This window comes from Cervus canadensis, chromosome 14, assembly GCF_019320065.1.
Source record: "Cervus canadensis isolate Bull #8, Minnesota chromosome 14, ASM1932006v1, whole genome shotgun sequence".
In the NCBI taxonomy this organism is placed as follows: Eukaryota; Metazoa; Chordata; class Mammalia; order Artiodactyla; family Cervidae; genus Cervus; species Cervus canadensis.
In genome coordinates this window covers 63,098,947-63,120,641 of record NC_057399.1, presented here as the reverse complement: position 1 = coordinate 63,120,641, position 21,695 = coordinate 63,098,947, and positions in this window count along the sequence as shown.

The window sequence follows — 21,695 nt, the reverse complement described above, 5'->3', positions numbered from 1 at the left end:
GAAAAATACGAGGAGCATGAAAAGGTGTGAAAAAATCGAAGAGCAGGAAAAGGTGTGAAAAATATGAACTGCATGAAAACGTGTGAAAAATTCTAAGAGCAGGAAAAGGTGTGAAAAATAGGAGGAGCATGAAAAGTTTAGAAAAATATGAAGAGCAAGAAGAGGTGTGAAACATATGAAGAGCACGAAAAGGTCTGAAAAATACGAAGAGCACAAAAAGGTTTGAAAAATACGAGGAGCAGAAAAGGCGTGAAAAATACAAGGAGCATGAAAAGGCATGAAAAATACGAGGAGCATGAAAAGGTGTGAAAAATATGAGGAGCATGAAAAGGCTTGAAAAACACGAGGAACATTAAAAGGCATCAAAAATACGAGGAGCATGACAAGGTAGGAAAAATACGAGGAGCAGGAAAAGGTGTGAAAAACACAAGGAGCAGAATAGGTGTGAAAAACACGAGGAGCAGGAAAAGGTGTGAAATATACAAGGAACAGAAAAGGTGTGAAAAATACGAGGAGTGTGAAAAGATGTTAAAAATACGAAGAGGGTGAAATGGTGTGAAAAATATGAAGAGTGTTAAAAGTTCTTAAAATACAAAGAGCATGTAAAGGTCGGAAATATAGGAGGAGCATGAAAAGTTCTGAAAAATACGAGGAGCATGATAAGGTGTGAAAAATATAAAGAGCATGAAAAGGTGTGAAAAATACTAGGAGCTTGAAAAGGTTTGAAAAATTCGAAGAGCAGGAAAGGTGTGAAAAATATGAGGAGCATGACAAGATGTGAAATATACGAGGGGCATGATAAGGTGTGAAAAATACGAGGAGCATGAAAATGTGTGAAAAATTCGAGGAGCATGAAAAGGTGTGAAAAATTCGAAGAGCAGGAAAAGGTGTGAAAAATTCGAAGAGCTGGAAAAGGTGTGAAAAATACAAGGAGCAGAAAAGGTTTGAAAAATACGAGGAGTATGAAAAGTTGTGAAAAATACGAGGAGCATGAAAAGGTGTGAAAAATACAGGAGCATGAAAAGCTGTGAAATATTCGAAGAGCAGGAAAAGGGGTGAAATATTCGAAGAGCGTGACAAGGTGTGAAAAATCTGAGCAGCATGACAAGGTGTGAAAAATACGAGGAGCATGAAAAGGTCTGAAAGATACGAGGAGCATGATAAGGTGTGAAAAGTACGAGGAGCATGAAAATGTCTGAAAAATAGGAGGAGCATGAAAAGGCCTGAAAAATACGAGGAGCATGAAAAGGGGTGAAAAATATGAACAGCATGAAAAGGTGTGAAAAATACGAGGAGCATGAAAAGGTGTCAAAAGCACAAAGAGCGTGAAAATGTGTGAAAAATATGAAAATCATGAAAAGGTCTGAAAATTACGAAGAGCATGAAATGTCTGTAAATACGAGGAATTAGAAAAGGTGTGAAAAATACGAAGAGCAGGCAAAGATGTGAAAAATACGAGGAGCATGAAAAGTGTGAAAAATTCGAGGAGCATGACAAGGTGTGAAAAGTACACGGAGCATGACAAGGTGTAAAAAATATGAAGAGCATGAAAAGTTGTGAAAAATATGACGAGCATGAAAAGGTGTCAAAAATACGAGGAGCATGAAAAGGGTTAAAAATACGATGAGCATGAAAAGGTCTGAACAATATGAGGAGCATGAAAAGGTGTGAAAAATACAAAGAGCATGAAAAGGTCTCAAAAATACGAGGAGCATGATAAAGGGTGAAAACTATGAAGAGCATGAAAAGGTCTGAAAAATACGAGCAGCATGAAAAGTTCTGAAAAATACGAGGAGCATGAAAGTTTGTGAAAAATACGAGGAGCATGAAAAGGTGTGAAAAATACGAGGAGCATGACAAGGTGTGAAAAATACGTGAAGCATGAAAAGGTGTGAAAAACACGAAGAGCAGGAAAAGGGGTGAAATATACCAGGAGCATGAAAAGGTGTGAAAAATACGAGGAGCGGGAAAAGGTGTGAAAATTACAAGGAGTGTGAAAAGGTTTCGAAAAACGAAGAGTGTGAAAAGGTGTGAAAAATATGAAGAACGGGTAAAGATCTGAAAAATATGAGGAGCATGAAGAGGTCTGAAAAATATGAAGAGCAAGAAAAGGTGTGAAAAATATGAAGAGCATGAAAAGCTATGAAAAATATGAAGAGCAAGAAAAGGTGTGAAAACTATGAAGAGCATGAAAAGGTATGAAAAATATGAAGAGCATGAAAAGGTATGAAAAATATGAAGAGCATGAAAAGGTTTGAAAAATAGGAGGATTATGAAAAGGTCTGAAAAATTCGAGGAGCATAAAAAGTTCTGAGAAATACGAGGAGCATTTAAAAATCTGAGAAATACGAGGAGCATGAAAAGGTCTGAGAAATAAGAGGAGCATGGTAAAGTCTGAAAAAAACGAAAAGCCCGAAAAGGTGTGAAAAATAGGAGGAGCACGAAAAGGTGTGAAATATAGGAGGATCATGAAAAGTTGTGAAAAATACGAGGAACACGAAAAGGTCTGGAAAATATGAAGAGCCTGAAAACGTGTGCAAAATATGAGGAACACGAAAAGTCTGAAAAATATGAAGAGCACAAAAAGGTGTGAAAAATACGAGGAGCACAAAAGGTCTCAAAAACACGAGGAGCATGAAAAGGTGTGAAAAATATGAAGAGCATGAAAAGGTCTGAAAAATACGAGGAGCATGAAAATGTGTCAAAATACGAAGAGCGTGAAAAGGGGTGAAATATAAAGAGAGCTTGAAAATGTCTGAAAAATATGAGGAGCATGAAAAGTTGTGAAAAATACGAGGAGCATGAGAAAGTGTGAAAAATTCGAAGAGCAGGAAATGTTGTGAAAAATACGAGGAGCATCAAAAGGTGTGAAAAGTATGAAGAGCAGGAAAAGGTGCGAAAAATACGGTTATCATGAAAAGGTGTAAAAAAGTCGAAGAGCAGGAAAAGGTGTGAAAAATACGAGGAGCATGAAAAGATGTGAAAAATACGAGGAGCACGAAAAGGTCTGAGAAATATGAAGAGCATGAAAAGGTGTGAAAAATATGAAGAGCATGAAAAGGTCTGAAAAATATGAAGAGCACGAAATTTTGTGAAAAATAGGAGCATGAAAAGGTGTGAAAAATACGAGTAGCATGAAAAAGTCTGAAAAATATGAGGTGCATGAAAAGGTCTGAAAAATATGAGAAGCATGAAAAGGTCTGAAAAATATGAGAAGCATGAAAAGGTCTGAAAAATATGAAGAGCATGAAAAGGCTTGAGAAATACGAGGAGCATGAAAAGGTCCCAAAAATGCAAGGAGCATGAAAAGGTCTGAAAAATATGAAGAGCATGAAAAGGTCTGAAAAATATGAAGAGCATGAAAAGGTCTGAAAAATATGAAGAGCATGAAAAGGTTTGAGAAATACGAGGAGCATGAATAGGTCTGAAAAATGCAAGGAGCATGAAAAGGTCTGAAAAATATGAGAAGCATGAAAAGGTCGGAAAAATATGAAGAGTATGAAAAGGCCTGAAAAACACGAAAAGCCTGAAAAGGTGTGAAAAATACAAAGAGCATGAAAATGTCTTAAAAATATGATGAGCACGAAAAGGTGTGAAAAATAGGAGTATCACAAAAACGTGTGAAAATCCGAGGAGCAGAAAAGGTGAGAAAAATACGAGGAGCATGAAAAGGTGTGAAAAATACGAGGAGCAGGAAAAGGTGTGAAAAATAGGATGAGCATGAAGAGGTGTAAAAAATACGAGGAGTATGAAAAGGTGTGAAAAATATGAAGAGCATGAAAAGGTCTGAAAAATATGAAGGCCGTGAAATGGTTTGAAAAATACGAGGAGCATGAAAAGTTCTGAAAAATAGGAGGAGAGTGAAAAGGTCTGAAAAATACGAGGAGCATTTTCACACCTTGTCATGCTCCACGTATTTTTCAAACCTTTTCATGCTCCTCATATTTTTCAGACCTTTTCACTCTCCTCGTATTTTTCAGACCTTTTCATGCTCCTCGTATTTTTCAGACCATTTCACGACATTCATATTTTTCAGACCTTTTCATGCTGATATAGTTTTCACACCTTTTCCTGCTCTTCGAATTTTTGACACCTTTTCATGCTCCTCGTATTCTTCACACGTCTTCTTGCTCTTCGAATTTTTCACGTCTTTTCATGCTCCTCGTATTTTTCACACATTTTCCAACTTTTCGAATTTTTCACACCTTTCCATGCTCCTCGTATTTTTCACACCTTTTCCTGCTCTTCGAATTTTTCACACCTTTTTATGTTCCTCGTATTTTTCACACCTTTTCCTGATCCTCGTATTTTTTACACCTTATCATGCTCCTCGTATATTTCAGACCTTTTCATGCTCCTCGTATTTTTAACACCATTTCATGATGTTCATATTTTTCACACGTTTTCCTGCTCTTTGAATTTTTCACATTTTTTCCTGCTCCTCATATTTTTCACACCTCTTCCTGCTGCTCGTATTTTTCACACCTTTTCCTGCTCCTCGTATTTTTGACACCTTTTCCTGCTCCTTGTATTTTTCACACCTTTTCCTGCCCTTTGTATTTTTCACACTTTTTCATGTTCCTCGCATTTTTCACACCTTTCCTGCTCTTCGTATTTTTCACACCTTATCATGCTCCTCGTATTTTTCACACCTTTTCATGCTCCTCATATTTGTCACACCTTGTCATGCTCCTCGGATTTTTCACAGCTTGTCATGCTCTTCGAACATTTCACACCTTTTTTTTTTTTTTTCGTATTTCACACCTTCTCCTGCTCCTCGTGTTTTTCACACCTTTTCCTGCTCTTTGAATTTTTCACACCTTTTCCTCTTCCTCTTATTTTTCACACCTTCTCCTGCTCCTCGTATTTTTCAGACCTTTTGATGCTCCTCGGATCTTTCACACCTTGTCATGCTCCTCGGATTTTTCACACCTTGACATGCTCCTCGTATTTTTCACACCTTTTCATCCTGTTCATATTTCTCACACCTTTTCACGCTCTTCGTATTTTTGACACCATTTCATGGTCCTCGTATTTTTCACACCTTTGCCTGCCCTTCGTACTTTTCACACCTTATCATGCTCCTCGTATTTTTCAGACCTTTTCATGCTCCTCCTATATTTCCGACCTTTACATGCTCTTTGTATTTTAAGAACTTTTCACACTCTTCATATTTTTCACACCATTTCACCCTCTTCGTATTTTTGACATCTTTTCACACTCCACGTATTTTTCACACCTTTTCTGTTCCTTGTATTTTTCACACCTTTTCCTGCTCCTTGTGTTTTTCACACCTATTCTGCTCCTTGTGTTTTTCACACCTTTTCATGCTCCTCGTATTTTTCCTACCTTGTCATGCTCCTCGTATTTTTGATGCCTTTTAATGTTCCTCGTGTTTTTCAAGCCTTTTCATGCTCCTCATATTTTTCACACCTTTTCATGCTCCTCGTATTTTTCATGCCTTTTCATGCTCCTCGTATTTTTCATGCCTTTTCTGCTCCTCGTATTTTTCAAACCTTTTCGTGCTCTTCGTATTTTTCAGACCTTTTCGTGCTCTTCATATGTTTCACACCTCTTCTTGCTCTTCATATTTTTCTAAACTTTTCATGCTCCTCCTATTTTTCACACCTTTTCCTGCTCTTAGAATTTTTCACACGTTTTCATGCAGTTCATATTTTTCACACCCTTTCCTGCTCTTCGATTTTTTCACACCTTTTCATGCTCCTCGTATTTTTCGCACCTTTTCCTGGTCTTCGAATTTTTCACACTTTTCATGCTCCTCGTATTATTCAGACCTTTTCATGTTCCTCATATTTTTCAGACCTTTTCACACTCCTGTATTTTTCAGACCTTTTCACGCTCTTCATGTTTATCCCACCTTTTCATGCAGTTCATATTTTTCACACCTTTTCTGCTCTTTGAATTTTTCACACCTTTTCATGCTCCTCGTATTTTTAAGACCTTTTCATGCTCCTCGTATTTTTCAGACCTTTTCATGTTCCTCGAATTTTTCACACCTTTTCATGCTCCTCGTATTTTTTGCACCTTTTCCTGCTCTTCGTATTTTTCACACCTTTTCATTCTCCTCGTATTATTCAGACCTTTTCATGTTCCTCGTATTTTTCAGACCTTTTCACGCTCCTCGTGTTTTTCAGAGCTTTTCACGCTCTTCATATTTTTCACATCTTTTTATGCTCTTTGTATTTCTGACACCGTTTCACACTCCTCGTATTTTTCACACCTTTTCCTGCTCCTCGAATTTTTCACAACTTTTCATGCTCCTCATATTTTTCAGACATTTTCACGCTCCTCGTATTTTTCAGTCCTTTTCACGCTCCTCATGTTTTTCAGACCTTTTCATGCTCCTCGTATTTTTCAAACCTTTTCCCACTCCTCGTATTTTTCACACCTTTTCCTGCCCTTCGTATTTTTCACACCTTTTCATGCTCCTCGTGTTTTTGGCACCTGTTCATGCTCATCCTATTTTTCACACCTTTTCCTGGTCCTTGGATTTTTCACACCTTTTCATGCTCCTCGTATTTTTCTCACCTTTTCCTGCTCCTCGGATTTTTCACACGTTTTTGTGATACTCCTATTTTTCACACCTTTTCGTGTTGCTCATATATTTCAGACCTTTTCGTGCTCATCATATTTTTAGAACATTTTCATTCTCTTTGTATTTTTCACACCTTTTCACGCTTCTCGTATATTTCAGACCTTTTCACGCTCTTCATATTTTTCACACCTTTTCATGCTGTTCATATTATTCACACCTTTTCATGCTCCTCGTTTTTTTCAGACCTTTTCGTGCTCCTCGTATTTTTCACACCTTTTCATTCTCCTCGTATTTTTCACACCTTTTCATGCTCCTCGTATTTTTCAGACCTTTTCATGCTCCTCGTATTTTTCACACATTTTCGTGCTCCTCGTATTTTTCAAACCTTTTCCCACTCCTCGTATTTTTCACACCTTTTCCTGCCCTTCGTATTTTTCACACCTTTTCATGCTCCTGGTGTATTTCACCCCTTTTCCTGCTCCTCGAATTTTTCACTCCTTTACATGCTCTTCATATTTTTCACACCTTTTAGTGCTCCATGTATTTTTCACACCTTTTCATGCTCCTCGTGTTTTTTACACCTTTTCATGCTCCTCGTATTTTTCACAACTTTTCATGCTCCTCGTATTTTTCAGACCTTTTCACGCTCCTCATATTTTTCAGACCATTTCATGCTCCTCGTATTTTTCAAACCTTTTCACGGCCTTCATATTTTTCAGACCTTTTCATGCTCTTCATATTTTTCACACCTTTTCATGCTCCTCGTGTTTTTTACACCTTTTCATGCTCCTCGTATTTTTCCCAACTTTTCATGCTCCTCATATTTTTCGGACCTTTTCATGCTCCTCGTATTTCTCAAACCTTTTGATGCTCTTCATATTTTTCAGACCTTTTCATGCTCTTCATATTTTTCAGACCTTTTCATGCTTCTCATATTTTTCAGACCTTTTCATGCACCTCATATTTTTCAGACTTTTTCATGCCCCTCGTATTTTTCACACCTTTTCATGCTCCTATATTTCACAAAATTTCGTGCTCTTCATATTTTTCAGACCTTTTCATGCTCTTCATATTTTTTCAGAACTTTTCATGCTCTTCATATTTTTCACACCTTTTCATGCTCTTCATATTTCTCAGACCTTTTCGTGCTCCTCGTATTTTTCACATCTTTTCATGCTCCTCGTATTTTTCACACCTTTTCCTGCTCTTCGATTTTTTTACACCTTTTCATGATAATCGTATTTTTTGCACCTTTTCCTGCTCTTCATACTTTTCACACGTTTTGATGCTCCTCGTATTTTTCACAACTTTTCCTGCTCCTCGTATTTTTCAGACCTTTTCAAGCTCTCTTTATATTTCACACCTTTTCACGCTCTTCGTATTTTGACACATTTTCATGCTCCTCGTATTTTTCAGACCTTTTTTGCTCTTCATATTTTTCACACCTTTTCATGCTCCTCGTGTTTTTGAGACCTTTTGTGCTCCTCGTATTTTTCACACCTTTTTGTGCTCTTCATATTTTTCAGACTTTTCGTGTTCCTCATATTTTGCACACGTTTTCAGGCTCTTCATATTTTCCAGACCTTTTCGTGTTCCTCGTATTTTTCACAACTTTTCATGATCTTCCTATATTTCACACCTTTTCGTGCTCCTCCTATTTTTCACACCTTTTCCGGCTCTTCGTTTTTTTCAGACTTTACCATGCTCCTCTTATTTCTCAGACCTTTTCATGCTCCTCGTATTTCTCAGATTTTTAAATGCTCCTCGTATTTCTCAGAACTTTTTATGCTCCTCGAATTTTTCAGACCTTTTCATATTCCTCCTATTTTTCAAACCTTTTCATGCTCTTCATATTTTTCATACCTTTTCATGCTCTTCATAGTTTTCACACCTTTTCTTGCTCTTCATATTTTTCATAGCTTTTCATGCTCTTCATATTTTTCACACCTTTTCTTGCTCTTCATATTTTTCAGACCTCTTCATGCGCCTCATATTTTTCAGATCTTTACCTGTTCTTCATATTTTTCACACCTTTTCACACTCTTCGTTTTTCGAAACCTTTTCACACTCCTTTTAATTTTCACACCTTTTCCCGCTCCTCGTATTTTTCACACCTTTTCATGCTCCTGGTATATTTCACCCCTTTTCCTGCTCTTCGTGTTTTTCACACCTTTTCATGCTCCTCGTATTTTTCACAAATTTTCATGCTCCTCGTATTTTTCAGAACTTTTCATGCTGCTCGTATTTTTCAGACCTTTTCATGCTCTTCATAGTTTTCACCCTTTATCATGCTCCCCGTATTTTTGAGACCTATTCATGCTATTTGTATTTTTCACACCTTTTCATGCTCCTCATATTTTTCAGACCTTTTCATGCTCGTCGTATTTTTCAACCCTTTTCATGCTCCTCATATTTTTGACACCTTTTCATGCTCGTCATATTTTTCACCACTTTTCATGCTCTTCATATTTTTTACACCTTGTCATGCTCCGTGTACTTTTCACACCTTGTCATGCTCCTCGAATTTTTCACACTTTTCATGCTCCTCGTATTTTTCACATCTTTGCCTGCTCTTCGTATTTTTCACACCTTTTCTAATTCCTCGTATTTACAGACATTTCATGCTCTTCGTAATTTTCAGACCTTTTCATGATTTTCATATTTTTCACACATTTTCACTCTCTTTGTGCTTTTGACACCTTTTCATGCTCCTCGTATTTTTCACACCTTTTCATGCTGTTCATATTTTTCACACCTTTTCATGCTCCTCGTATTTTTCAGACCTTTTCATGCTCCTCCTATTTTTCAGACATTTTCATGCTCCTCGTACTTTTCACACCTTATCATGCTCCTCGTATCTTTCAGACCTTTTCATGCTCCTCGTATTTTTCACACCTTGTCATGCTGCTCGGATTTTTCACACCTTGTCACGCTCTTCGAATATTTCACCCCTTTTCCTGCTCTTCGAATATTTCACAGCTTTTCATGCTCCTGTATTTTTCACACCTTTTCATGCTCCTCGTATTTTTCACACCTTTTCATACTCCTCGTATTTTTCAAACCTTTTCTGCTCCTTGTATTTTTCACACCTTTTCCAGCTCTTCGAATTTTTCACACCTTTTCCTGCTCTTCGAATTTTTTACACCTTTTCATGCTCCTCGAATTTTTCACACATTTTCATGCTCCTCGTATTTTTCACACCTTATCATGCCCCTCGTATATTTCACACCTTGTCATGCTCCTCATATTTTTCACACCTTTCCTGCTCTTCGAATTTTTCAAACCTTTTCAAGCTCCTAGTATTTTTCACACCTTTTCATGCTCTTTATATTTTTCACACCTTTCATGCTCCTCTTATTTTTCAGAACTTTTCATGCTCCTCCTATATTTCCGACCTTTACATGCTCTTTGTATTTTAAGAACTTTTCACACTCTTCATATTTTTCACACCATTTCACCCTCTTCGTATTTTTAACATCTTTTCACACTCCTCGTATTTTTCACACCTTTTCTGTTCCTTGTATATTTCACACCTTTTCCTGCTCCTCGTGTTTTTCACACCTATTCTGCTCCTTGTGTTTTTCACACCTTTTCATGCTCCTCGTATTTTTCCTACCTTGTCATGCTCCTCGTGTTTTTGATGCCTTTTAATGTTCCTCGTGTTTTTCAAGCCTTTTCATGCTCCTCATATTTTTCACACCTTTTCATGCTCCTCGTATTTTTCATGCCTTTTCATGCTCCTCGTATTTTTCACACCTTTTCTGCTCCTCGTATTTTTCAAACCTTTTCGTGCTCTTCGTATTTTTCAGACCTTTTCGTGCTCTTCATATGTTTCACACCTCTTCTTGCTCTTCATATTTTTCTAAACTTTTCATGCTCCTCCTATTTTTCACACCTTTTCCTGCTCTTAGAATTTTTACACGTTTTCATGCAGTTCATATTTTTCACACCTTTTCCTGCTCTTCGATTTTTTCACACCTTTTCATGCTCCTCGTATTTTTCGCACCTTTTCCTGGTCTTCGAATTTTTCACACTTTTCATGCTCCTCGTATTATTCAGACCTTTTCATGTTCCTCATATTTTTCAGACCTTTTCACACTCCTGCATTTTTCAGACCTTTTCACGCTCTTCATGTTTATCACACCTTTTCATGCAGTTCATATTTTTCACACCTTTTCTGCTCTTTGAATTTTTCACACCTTTTCATGCTCCTCGTATTTTTAAGACCTTTTCATGCTCCTCATATTTTTCAGACCTTTTCATGCTCCTCGTGTTTTTCAGACCTTTTCACGCTCTTCATATTTTTCACATCTTTTTACGCTCTTCGTATTTTTGACACCGTTTCGCACTCCTCGTATTTTTCACACCTTTTCCTGCTCCTCGAATTTTTCACAACTTTTCATGCTCCTCATATTTTTCAGCCATTTTCACGCTCCTCGTATTTTTCAGTCCTTTTCACGCTCTTCATATTTTTCACACCTTTTCATGCTCCTCGTATTTTTCATGCCTTTTCATGCTCCTTGTATTTTTCTCGCCTTTTCTGCTCCTCGTATTCTTCAAACCTTTTCATGCTCTTCGTATTTTTCAGACCTTTTCGTGCTCTTCATATGTTTCACACCTCTTCTTGCTCTTCATATTTTTCTAAACTTTTTATGCTCCTCCTATTTTTCACACCTTTTCCTGCTCTTAGAATTTTTCACACGTTTTCATGCAGTTCATATTTTTCACACCTTTTCCTGCTCTTCGATTTTTTCACACCTTTTCATGCTCCTCGTATTTTTCGCACCTTTTCCTGGTCTTCGAATTTTTCACACTTTTCATGCTCCTCGTATTATTCAGACCTTTTCATGTTTCTCATATTTTTCAGACCTTTTCACACTCCTGTATTTTTCAGACCTTTTCACGCTCTTCATGTTTATCACACCTTTTCATGCAGTTCATATTTTTCCCACCTTTTCTGCTCTTTGAATTTTTCACACCTTTTCATGCTCCTCGTATTTTTAAGACCTTTTCATGCTCCTCGTATTTTTCAGACCTTTTCATGCTCCTCGTGTTTTTCAGACCTTTTCACGCTCTTCATATTTTTCACATCGTTTTACGCTCTTCGTATTTTTGACACCGTTTCGCACTCCTCGTATTTTTCACACCTTTTCCTGCTCCTCGAATTTTTCACAACTTTTCATGCTCCTCATATTTTTCAGACATTTTCACGCTCCTCGTATTTTTCAGTCCTTTTCACGCTCTTCATATTTTTCACACCTTTTCCTGCTCCTCGTATTTTTCACACCTTTTCCTGCTCTTCGATTAATGCACACCTTTTCCTGCTCTTCGTATTTTTCAAACCTTTTCATGATCCTCGTATTTTTCACACCTTTTCATGATCCTCTTATTTTTCACACGTTTTCATGCTCCTCGTATTTTTCACACCTTTTCTTGCCCTTTGTATTTTTCAAACTTTTTCATTTTCCTCGTTTTTTTCACAACTTTTCCTGTTCTTTGTATTTTTCACACCTTGTCATGCTCCTCGTATTTTTCACACCTTTCATGCTCTTCCTATTTTTCACACCTTTTCATGCTCCTCGTTTTTTTCATACCTTTTCATGCTCTTCATATTTTTCACACCTTTTCATGCTCCTCGTATTTTTGACACCTTTCATGCTCTTCCTATTTTTCACACCTTTTCATTCTCCTCGTATTTTTCATGCCTTTTCATGCTCCTCGCATTTTTCAGACCCTTTCACAACCTTCATATTTTTCATACCTTTTCATGCTGTTTATATTTTTCACACCTTTTCCTGCTCCTCGTATTTTTGACACCTTTTCCTGCTCCTTGTATTTTTCACACCTTTTCCTGCCCTTTGTATTTTTCACACTTTTTCATGTTCCTCGCATTTTTCACACCTTTCCTGCTCTTCGTATTTTTCACACCTTATCATGCTCCTCGTATTTTTCACACCTTTTCATGCTCCTCATATTTTTCACACCTTGTCATGCTCCTCGGATTTTTCACAGCTTGTCATGCTCTTCGAACATTTCACACCTTTTTCTGCGCTTCGCGTATTTCACACCTTCTCCTGCTCCTCGTGTTTTTCACACCTTTTCCTGCTCTTTGAATTTTTCACACCTTTTCCTCTTCCTCTTATTTTTCACACCTTCTCCTGCTCCTCGTATTTTTCAGACCATATGATGCTCCTCGGATCTTTCACACCTTGTCATGCTCCTCGGATTTTTCACACCTCGACATGCTCCTCGTATTTTTCACACCTTTTCATCCTGTTCATATTTCTCACACCTTTTCACGCTCTTCGTATTTTTGACACCATTTCATGGTCCTCGTATTTTTCACACCTTTGCCTGCTCTTCGTACTTTTCACACCTTATCATGCTCCTCGTATTTTTCAGACCTTTTCATGCTCCTCCTATATTTCCGACCTTTACATGCTCTTTGTATTTTAAGTACTTTTCACACTCTTCATATTTTTCACACCATTTCACCCTCTTCGTATTTTTGACATCTTTTCACACTCCTCGTATTTTTCACACCTTTTCTGTTCCTTGTATTTTTCACACCTTTTCCTGCTCCTCGTGTTTTTCACACCTATTCTGCTCCTTGTGTTTTTCACACCTTTTCATGCTCCTCGTATTTTTCCTACCTTGTCATGCTCCTCGTATTTTTGATGCCTTTTAATGTTCCTCGTGTTTTTCAAGCCTTTTCATGCTCCTCATATTTTTCACACCTTTTCATGCTCCTCGTATTTTTCATGCCTTTTCATGCTCCTCGTATTTTTCACGCCTTTTCTGCTCCTCGTATTTTTCAAACCTTTTCGTGCTCTTCGTATTTTTCAGACCTTTTCGTGCTCTTCATATGTTTCACACCTCTTCTTGCTCTTCATATTTTTCTAAACTTTTCATGCTCCTCCTATTTTTCACACCTTTTCCTGCTCTTAGAATTTTTCACACGTTTTCATGCAGTTCATATTTTTCACACCTTTTCCTGCTCTTCGATTTTTTCACCCCTTTTCATGCTCCTCGTATTTTTCGCACCTTTTCCTGGTCTTCGAATTTTTCACACTTTTCATGCTCCTCGTATTATTCAGACCTTTTCATGTTCCTCATATTTTTCAGACCTTTTCACACTCCTGTATTTTCAGACCTTTTCACGCTCTTCATGTTTATCACACCTTTTCATGCAGTTCATATTTTTCACACCTTTTCTGCTCTTTGAATTTTTCACACCTTTTCATGCTCCTCGTATTTTTAAGACCTTTTCATGCTCCTCGTATTTTTCAGACCTTTTCATGTTCCTCGAATTTTTCACACCTTTTCATGCTCCTCGTATTTTTTGCACCTTTTCCTGCTCTTCGTATTTTTCACACCTTTTCATGCTCCTCGTATTATTCAGACCTTTTCATGTTCCTCGTATTTTTCAGACCTTTTCACGCTCCTCGTGTTTTTCAGACCTTTTCACGCTCTTCATATTTTTCACATCTTTTTACGCTCTTTGTATTTCTGACACCGTTTCGCACTCCTCGTATTTTTCACACCTTTTCCTGCTCCTCGAATTTTTCACAACTTTTCATGCTCCTCATATTTTTCAGACATTTTCACGCTCCTCGTATTTTTCAGTCCTTTTCACGCTCTTCATATTTTTCACACCTTTTCATGCTCCTCGTATTTTTCACACCTTTTCCTGCTCTTCGATTAGTGCACACCTTTTCCTGCTCTTCGTATTTTTCAAACCTTTTCATGATCCTCGTATTTTCCACACCGTTTCATGCTCCTCGTATTTTTAACACTTTTTTATGCTCCTCGTATTTTTCACACCTTTTCATGCTCCTCGTATTTTTCACACCTTTTCCTGCTCTTCGATTACTGCACACCATTTCCTGCTCTTTGTATTTTTCAAACCTTTTCATGATCCTCGTATTTTTCACAACGTTTCATGCTCCTCGTTTTTTTAACACTTTTTTATGCTCCTCGTATTTTTCACACCTTTTCATGCTACTCGTACTTTTCAGACCTTTTCACGCTCTTCATATTTTTCACACCTTTTCACGCTCTTCGTATTTTTGTCACCTTTTCATGCTCCTCGTAACTTTCACACCTTTTCCTGCTCCTCGTACTTTTCACATCTTTTCCTGCCCCTCGTACTTTTCACATCTTTTCCTGCCCTTTGTATTTTTCACACTTTTTAATGTTCCTCGTATTTTTCACACCTTTTCCTTCTCTTTGCATTTTTCACACCTTTTCATGATCCTCTTATTTTTCACACGTTTTCATGCTCCTCGTATTTTTCACACCTTTTCTTGCCCTTTGTATTTTTCAAACTTTTTCATTTTCCTCGTATTTTTCACAACTTTTCCTGTTCTTTGTATTTTTCACACCTTGTCATGCTCCTCGTATTTTTCACACCTTTCATGCTCCTCCTATTTTTCACACCTTTTCATGCTCCTCGTTTTTTTCATACCTTTTCATGCTCTTCATATTTTTCACACCTTTTCATGCTCCTCGTATTTTTGACACCTTTCATGCTCTTCCTATTTTCACACCTTTTCATTCTCCTCGTATTTTTCATGCCTTTTCATGCTCCTCGCATTTTTCAGACCATTTCACAACCTTCATATTTTTCATACCTTTTCATGCTGTTTATATTTTTCACACCTTTTCCTGCTCTTCGAATTTTTCACACCTTTTCATGCTCCTTGTATTTTTCACACATTTTCCAGCTCTTCGAATTTTTTACACCTTTTCATGCTTCTCGTATTTTTCACACCTTTTCCTGCTCTTCGAATTTTTCACACCTTTTCCTGCTCTTCGAATTTCTCACACCTTTTCATGCTCCTCGTATTTTTCACACCTTTTCATGCTCCACGTATTTTTCAAACCTTTTCATGCTCCTCATATTTTTCAGACCTTTTCACGCTCCTCGTATTTTTCAGACCTTTTCATGCTCCTCGTATTTTTCAGACCATTTCACGACCTTCATATTTTTCAGACCTTTTCATGCTGATATAGTTTTCACACCGTTTCCTGCTCTTCGAATTTTTGACACCTTTTCATGCTCCTCGTATTCTTCACACGTTTTCTTGCTCTTCGAATTTTTCACGTCTTTTCATGCTCCTCGTATTTTTCACACATTTTCCAACTTTTCGAATTTTTCACACCTTTCCATGCTCCTCGTATTTTTCACACCTTTTCCTGCTCTTCGAATTTTTCACACCTTTTCCTGATCCTCGTATTTTTCACACCTTTTCCTGATCCTCGTATTTTTTACACCTTATCATGCTCCTCGTATTTTTAACACCATTTCATGATGTTTATATTTTTCACACGTTTTCCTGCTCTTTGAATTTTTCACATTTTTTCCTGCTCCTCGTATTTTTCACACCTCTTCCTGCTGCTCGTATTTTTCACACCTTTTCCTGCTCCTCGTATTTTTGACACCTTTTCCTGCTCCTTGTATTTTTCACACCTTTTCCTGCCCTTTGTATTTTTCACACTTTTTCATGTTCCTCGCATTTTTCACACCTTTCCTGCTCTTCGTATTTTTCACCCCTTATCATGCTCCTCGTATTTTTCACACCTTTTCATGCTCCTCATATTTTTCACACCTTTTCATGCTCCTCGGATTTTTCACAGCTTGTCATGCTCTTCGAACATTTCACACCTTTTTCTGCTCTTCGCGTATTTCACACCTTCTCCTGCTCCTCGTGTTTTTCACACCTTTTCCTGCTCTTTGAATTTTTCACACCTTTTCCTCTTCCTCGTATTTTTCACACCTTCTCCTGCTCCTCGTATTTTTCAGACCATATGATGCTCCTCGGATCTTTCACACCTTGTCATGCTCCTCGGATTTTTCACACCTTGACATGCTCCTCGTATTTTTCACACCCTTTCATCCTGTTCATATTTCTCACACCTTTTCACGCTCTTCGTATTTTTGACACCATTTCATGGTCCTCGTATTTTTCACACCTTTGCCTGCTCTTCGTACTTTTCACACCTTATCATGCTCCTCGTATTTTTCAGACCTTTTCATGCTCCTCCTATTTTTCCGACCTTTACATGCTCTTTGTATTTTAAGAACTTTTCACACTCTTCATATTTTTCTTTTTTTTTCACCCTCTTCGTATTTTTGACATCTTTTCACACTCCTCGTATTTTTCACACCTTTTCTGTTCCTTGTATTTTTCACACCTTTTCCTGCTCCTCGTGTTTTCCACACCTATTCTGCTCCTTGTGTTTTTCACACCTTTTCATGCTCCTCGTATTTTTCCTACCTTGTCATGCTCCTCGTATTTTTGATGCCTTTTAATGTTCCTCGTGTTTTTCAAGCCTTTTCATGCTCCTCATATTTTTCACACCTTTTCATGCTCCTCGTATTTTTCATGCCTTTTCATGCTCCTCGTATTTTTCAAACCTTTTCGTGCTCTTCGTATTTTTCAGACCTTTTCGTGCTCTTCATATGTTTAATTCGAGGAGCAGGAAAAGGGGTGAAAAATACGAGGAGTGCGAAACGGTGTCAGAAATACAAAGAGCATAAAAAGATGTGAAAAATATGAAGAGCGTGAAAAGGTCTGAAAAACACGAGGAGCGTGAAAAGGTCTGAAAAATACGAGGAACATGAAAAGGTCTGAATAATACGAGGAGCATGAAAAGGTGTGAAAAATACGAAGAGCAGGAAAAGGTGCAAAAAATACGAGGAGCATGAAAAGGTGTGAAAAATTCGAGGAACATGAAAAGGTCTGAAAAATACGAGGAGCATGAAAAGGTCTTAAAAATACGAGGAGCATGAAAAGGTGTGAAAAATTCAAAGAGCAGAAAAGGTGTGAAAAATTATGAACTGCATGAAAAGGTGTGATAAACATGAAGAGCGTGAAAAGGTCTGAAAAATACAGGAGTGTGAAAAGGTCTGAAAAATATGAGGAACATGAAAAGGTCTGAATAATACGAGGAGCATGAAAAGTGTGAAAAATTCGAAGACCAGGAAAAGGTGCGAAAAATACGAGGAGCATGAAAAGGTGTGAAAAAATCGAAGAGCAGGAAAAGGTGTGAAAAATATGAACTGCATGAAAACGTGTGAAAAATTCTAAGAGCAGAAAAAGGTGTGAAAAATAGGAGGAGCATGAAAAGTTTAGAAAAATATGAAGAGCAAGAAGAGGTGTGAAACATATGAAGAGCACGAAAAGGTCTGAAAAATACGAAGAGCACGAAAAGGTTTGACAAATACGAGGAGCAGAAAAGGCGTGAAAAATACGAGGAGCATGAAAAGGCATGAAAAATACGAGGAGCATGAAAAAGTGTGAAAAATATGAGGAGCATGAAAAGGCTTGAAAAACACGAGGAACATTAAAAGGCATCAAAAATACGAGGAGCATGACAAGGTAGGAAAAATACGAGGAGCATGAAAAGGTGTGAAAAACACAAGGAGCAGAATAGGTGTGAAAAATATGAGGAGTGTGAAAAGATGTCAAAAATACGAAGAGGGTGAAATGGTGTGAAAAATATGAAGAGTGTGAAAAGTTCTTAAAATACAAAGAGCATGTAAAGGTCGGAAATATAGGAGGAGCATGAAAAGGTCTGAAAAATACGAGGAGCATGATAAGGTGTGAAAAGTACGAAGAGCAGGCAAAGGTGTGAAAAATACGAGGACCATGAAATGGTGTCAAAAATACGAAGAGCGTGAAAAGGTGTGAGAAATATGGACAGGATGAAAAGGTGTGAAAAATACGAGGAGCATGTCAAGGTGTGAAAAATCCGAGGAGCATGACAAGGTGTGAAAGATCCGAGGAGCATCATATGGTCTGAAAAATACGAGGAGCAGGAGAAGGTGTGAAAAATAAGAGGAAGAGGAAAAGGTGTGAAAAATTCAAAGAGCAGGAAAAGGTGTGAAAAACACGAGGAGCAGGAGAAGGTGTGAAATACGCGAAGAGCATGACAAGCTGTGAAAAATCCGAGGAGCATGACAAGGTGTGAAAAATATGAGGAGCATGAAAAGGTGTGAAAAATACGAGGAGCATGATAAGGTGTGAAAAATACGAAGAGCAGGAAAGGTGTGAAAAATACGAGGAGCATGATAAGGTGTGAAAAGTACGAAGAGCAGGAAAGGTGTGAAAAATGCGAGGAACATGAAAAAGTGTGAAAAATACAAAGGGCAGGAAAAGGTGTGAAAAATACAAGGAGCAGGAAAAGGTGTCAAAAATACGAGGAGCAGGAAAAGGTGTGAAAAATACGAGCAGCAGGAAGAGGTGTGAAAAATACGAGGAGCAGGAAAAAATGTGAAAAATTCAAAGAGCAGGAAAACGTGTGAAAAATATGAACATCATGAAATGGTGTTAAAAATACGAGGAGCATGAAAAGGTCTGAAATATACGAGGAGCATGATAAGGTGTAAAAAATACGAGGATCAGGAAAAGGTGTGAAAAATACGAGGAACATAAAAAGGTGTGAAAAATTCGAAGAGCAGGAAAAGGTGTGAAAAATACGAGGAGCATGGAAAGGTGTGAAAAATTCGAAAAGTAGGAAAATGTGTGAAAAATACGAGGAGCATGAAAAGACGTGAAAAATTCGAAGAGCAAGAAAACGTGTGAAGAATACGAGGAGCATGGAAAGGTGTCAAAAATTCGAAGAGCAGGAAAAGGTGTGAAAACTATATCAGCATGAAAAGGTCTGAAAAATATGAAGGTCGTGAAATGGTCTGAAAAATACGAGGAGCATGAAAAGGTCTGAAAAATACGAGGAGCGTGAAAAGATCTGAAAAATATGAGGAGCATGAAAAGGTTTGAAAAATGCTCCTCATATTTTTCAGACGTTTTCATGCTCCTCGTATTTTTCAGACGTTTTCATGCTCCTCGTATTTTTCACACCTTTTCATGCTCTTCATATTTTTCCCACATTGTCATGCTCCGCGTATTTTACACACCTTGTCATGCTCCTCGAACTTTTCACACCTTTTCATGCTCTTCATATTTTTCAGACCTTTTTATGCTCTTCTTATTTTTCACACATTTTCTAGTTCCTCGTATTTTTCAGACCTTCTCATTCTCCTCGTATTTTTCAGACCTTTTCATGCTCCTCGGATTTTTCACAGCTTGTCATGGTCTTCGAACATTTCACACCTTTTCCTGCTCTTCAAATATTTGACACCTTTTCATGCTCTTCATATTTTTCACACCTTTTAGTGCTCCATGTATTTTTCACACCTTTTCATGCTCCTCGTATTTTTCACAACTTTTCATGCTCCTCGTATTTTTCAGACCTTTTCACGCTCCTCGTATTTTCAGACCTTTTCATGCTCCTCGTATTTTTCAGACAATTTCACGGCCTTCATATTTTTCAGACCTTTTCATGCTCTTCATATTTTTCACACCTTTTCATGCTCCTCGTGTTTTTTACACCTCTTCATGCTCATCCTATTTTTCACACCTTTTCCTGATCCTCGTATTTTTCACACCTTTTCATGCTCCTCGTATTTTTCTCACCTTTTCTGCTCCTCGGGTTTTCACACGTTTTTGTGATACTCCTATTTTTCACACCTTTTCGTGTTCCTCATATTTTTCAGACCTTTTCGTGCTCATCATATTTTTAAGACATTTTCATGCTCTTTGTATTTTTCACACCTTTTCAGGCTTTTCGTGTTTTTCAGGCCTTTTCATACTCTTCATATTTTTCCGACCTTTTCATGCTTTTCATATTTTTCAGACCTTTTCATGCTCCTTGCATTTTTCAGACCTTTTCATGCTCCTCGTATTTCTCAAACCTTTTCATGCTCTTCATATTTTTCAGACCTTTTCATGCTCTTCATATTTTTCAGACCTTTTCATGCTCTTCATATTTTTCACAACTTTTCATGCTATTCATATTTTTCAGACCTTTTCATGCTCTTCATATTTTTCACAACTTTTCATGCTCTTCATATTTTTCACACCTTTTCATGCTCTTCATAGTTTTCACAACTTTTCATGCTCTTCATAGTTTTCAGACCTTTACATGCTCCTCGTATTTTTCACATCATTTCATGCCCCTCGTATTTTTCACACCTTTTCCTGCTCTTCGATTTTTTTACACCTTTTCATGATAATCGTATTTTTCGCACCTTTTCCTGGTCTTCATACTTTTCACACCTTTTGATGCTCCTCATATTTTTCACAACTTTTCCTGCTCTTTGAATTTTTCACACTTTCTCATGCTCTTCGTATTTTTCACATCTTTTCATGCTCCTCGTATTTTTCAGACCTTTTTATGCTCCTCCTATTTCTCAGACATTTTCATGCTCCTATTTTCACACCTTTTCATGCTCCCCCTATTTTTCACACCTTTCGTGCTCTTCATATTTCTCAGACCTTTTCATGCTCCTAATATTTTTAAGACCTTCTGATGCTCCCTGTATTATTCACACCTTTTCGTGTTGCTCGTATTTTTCAGACCTATTCGTGCTCTTCATATATTTCAGACATTTTAGTGCTCTTTATATTTTTCACACCTTTTCAGGCTCCTCGTGTTTTTCACACGTTTTCATGCTCCTTGTATTATTCAGGACTTTTCATACTCGTGTTTTTCACACCTTTTCATGCTCCTTGTATTTTTCACACACTTTCATTCTCTTCGTATTTTTCAGACGTTTTCAAGCTCCTCGTATTTTTCAGAACTTTTCCAGCTCCTCGTGTTTTTCAGACCTTTTCATGCTCCTCCTATTATTCAGGACTTTTCATGCTCCTCGTATTTTTCACACCTTTTATGCTCGTAGTTTCCACAAGTTTTCATGCTCCTCATATTTTTCACAGCTTTTCATGCTCCTTGTATTTTTCACACCTTTTCGTGCTCCTCGTATTTTTCTCACCTTTTCGTGCTCTTCATATTTTTCAGACATTTTCTTGTTCTTCATATTTTTCACAGCTTTTCATGCTCTTCATATTTTTCAGATCTTTACATGCTCCTCGTATGTTTCAGGTCTTTTTATGCTCCTCCTATTTTTCAGGTCTTTTCATGCTCCTCGTATTTTTGACACGTTTTCATGCTCCTCGTATTTTTCACACCTTTTCATGCTCCTCGATTTTCTCACACGTTTTCGTGCTCTTCATATTTTTCACACCTTTCGTGCTCTTCGTATTTTTCAGACCTCTTCATGCTCCTCATATTT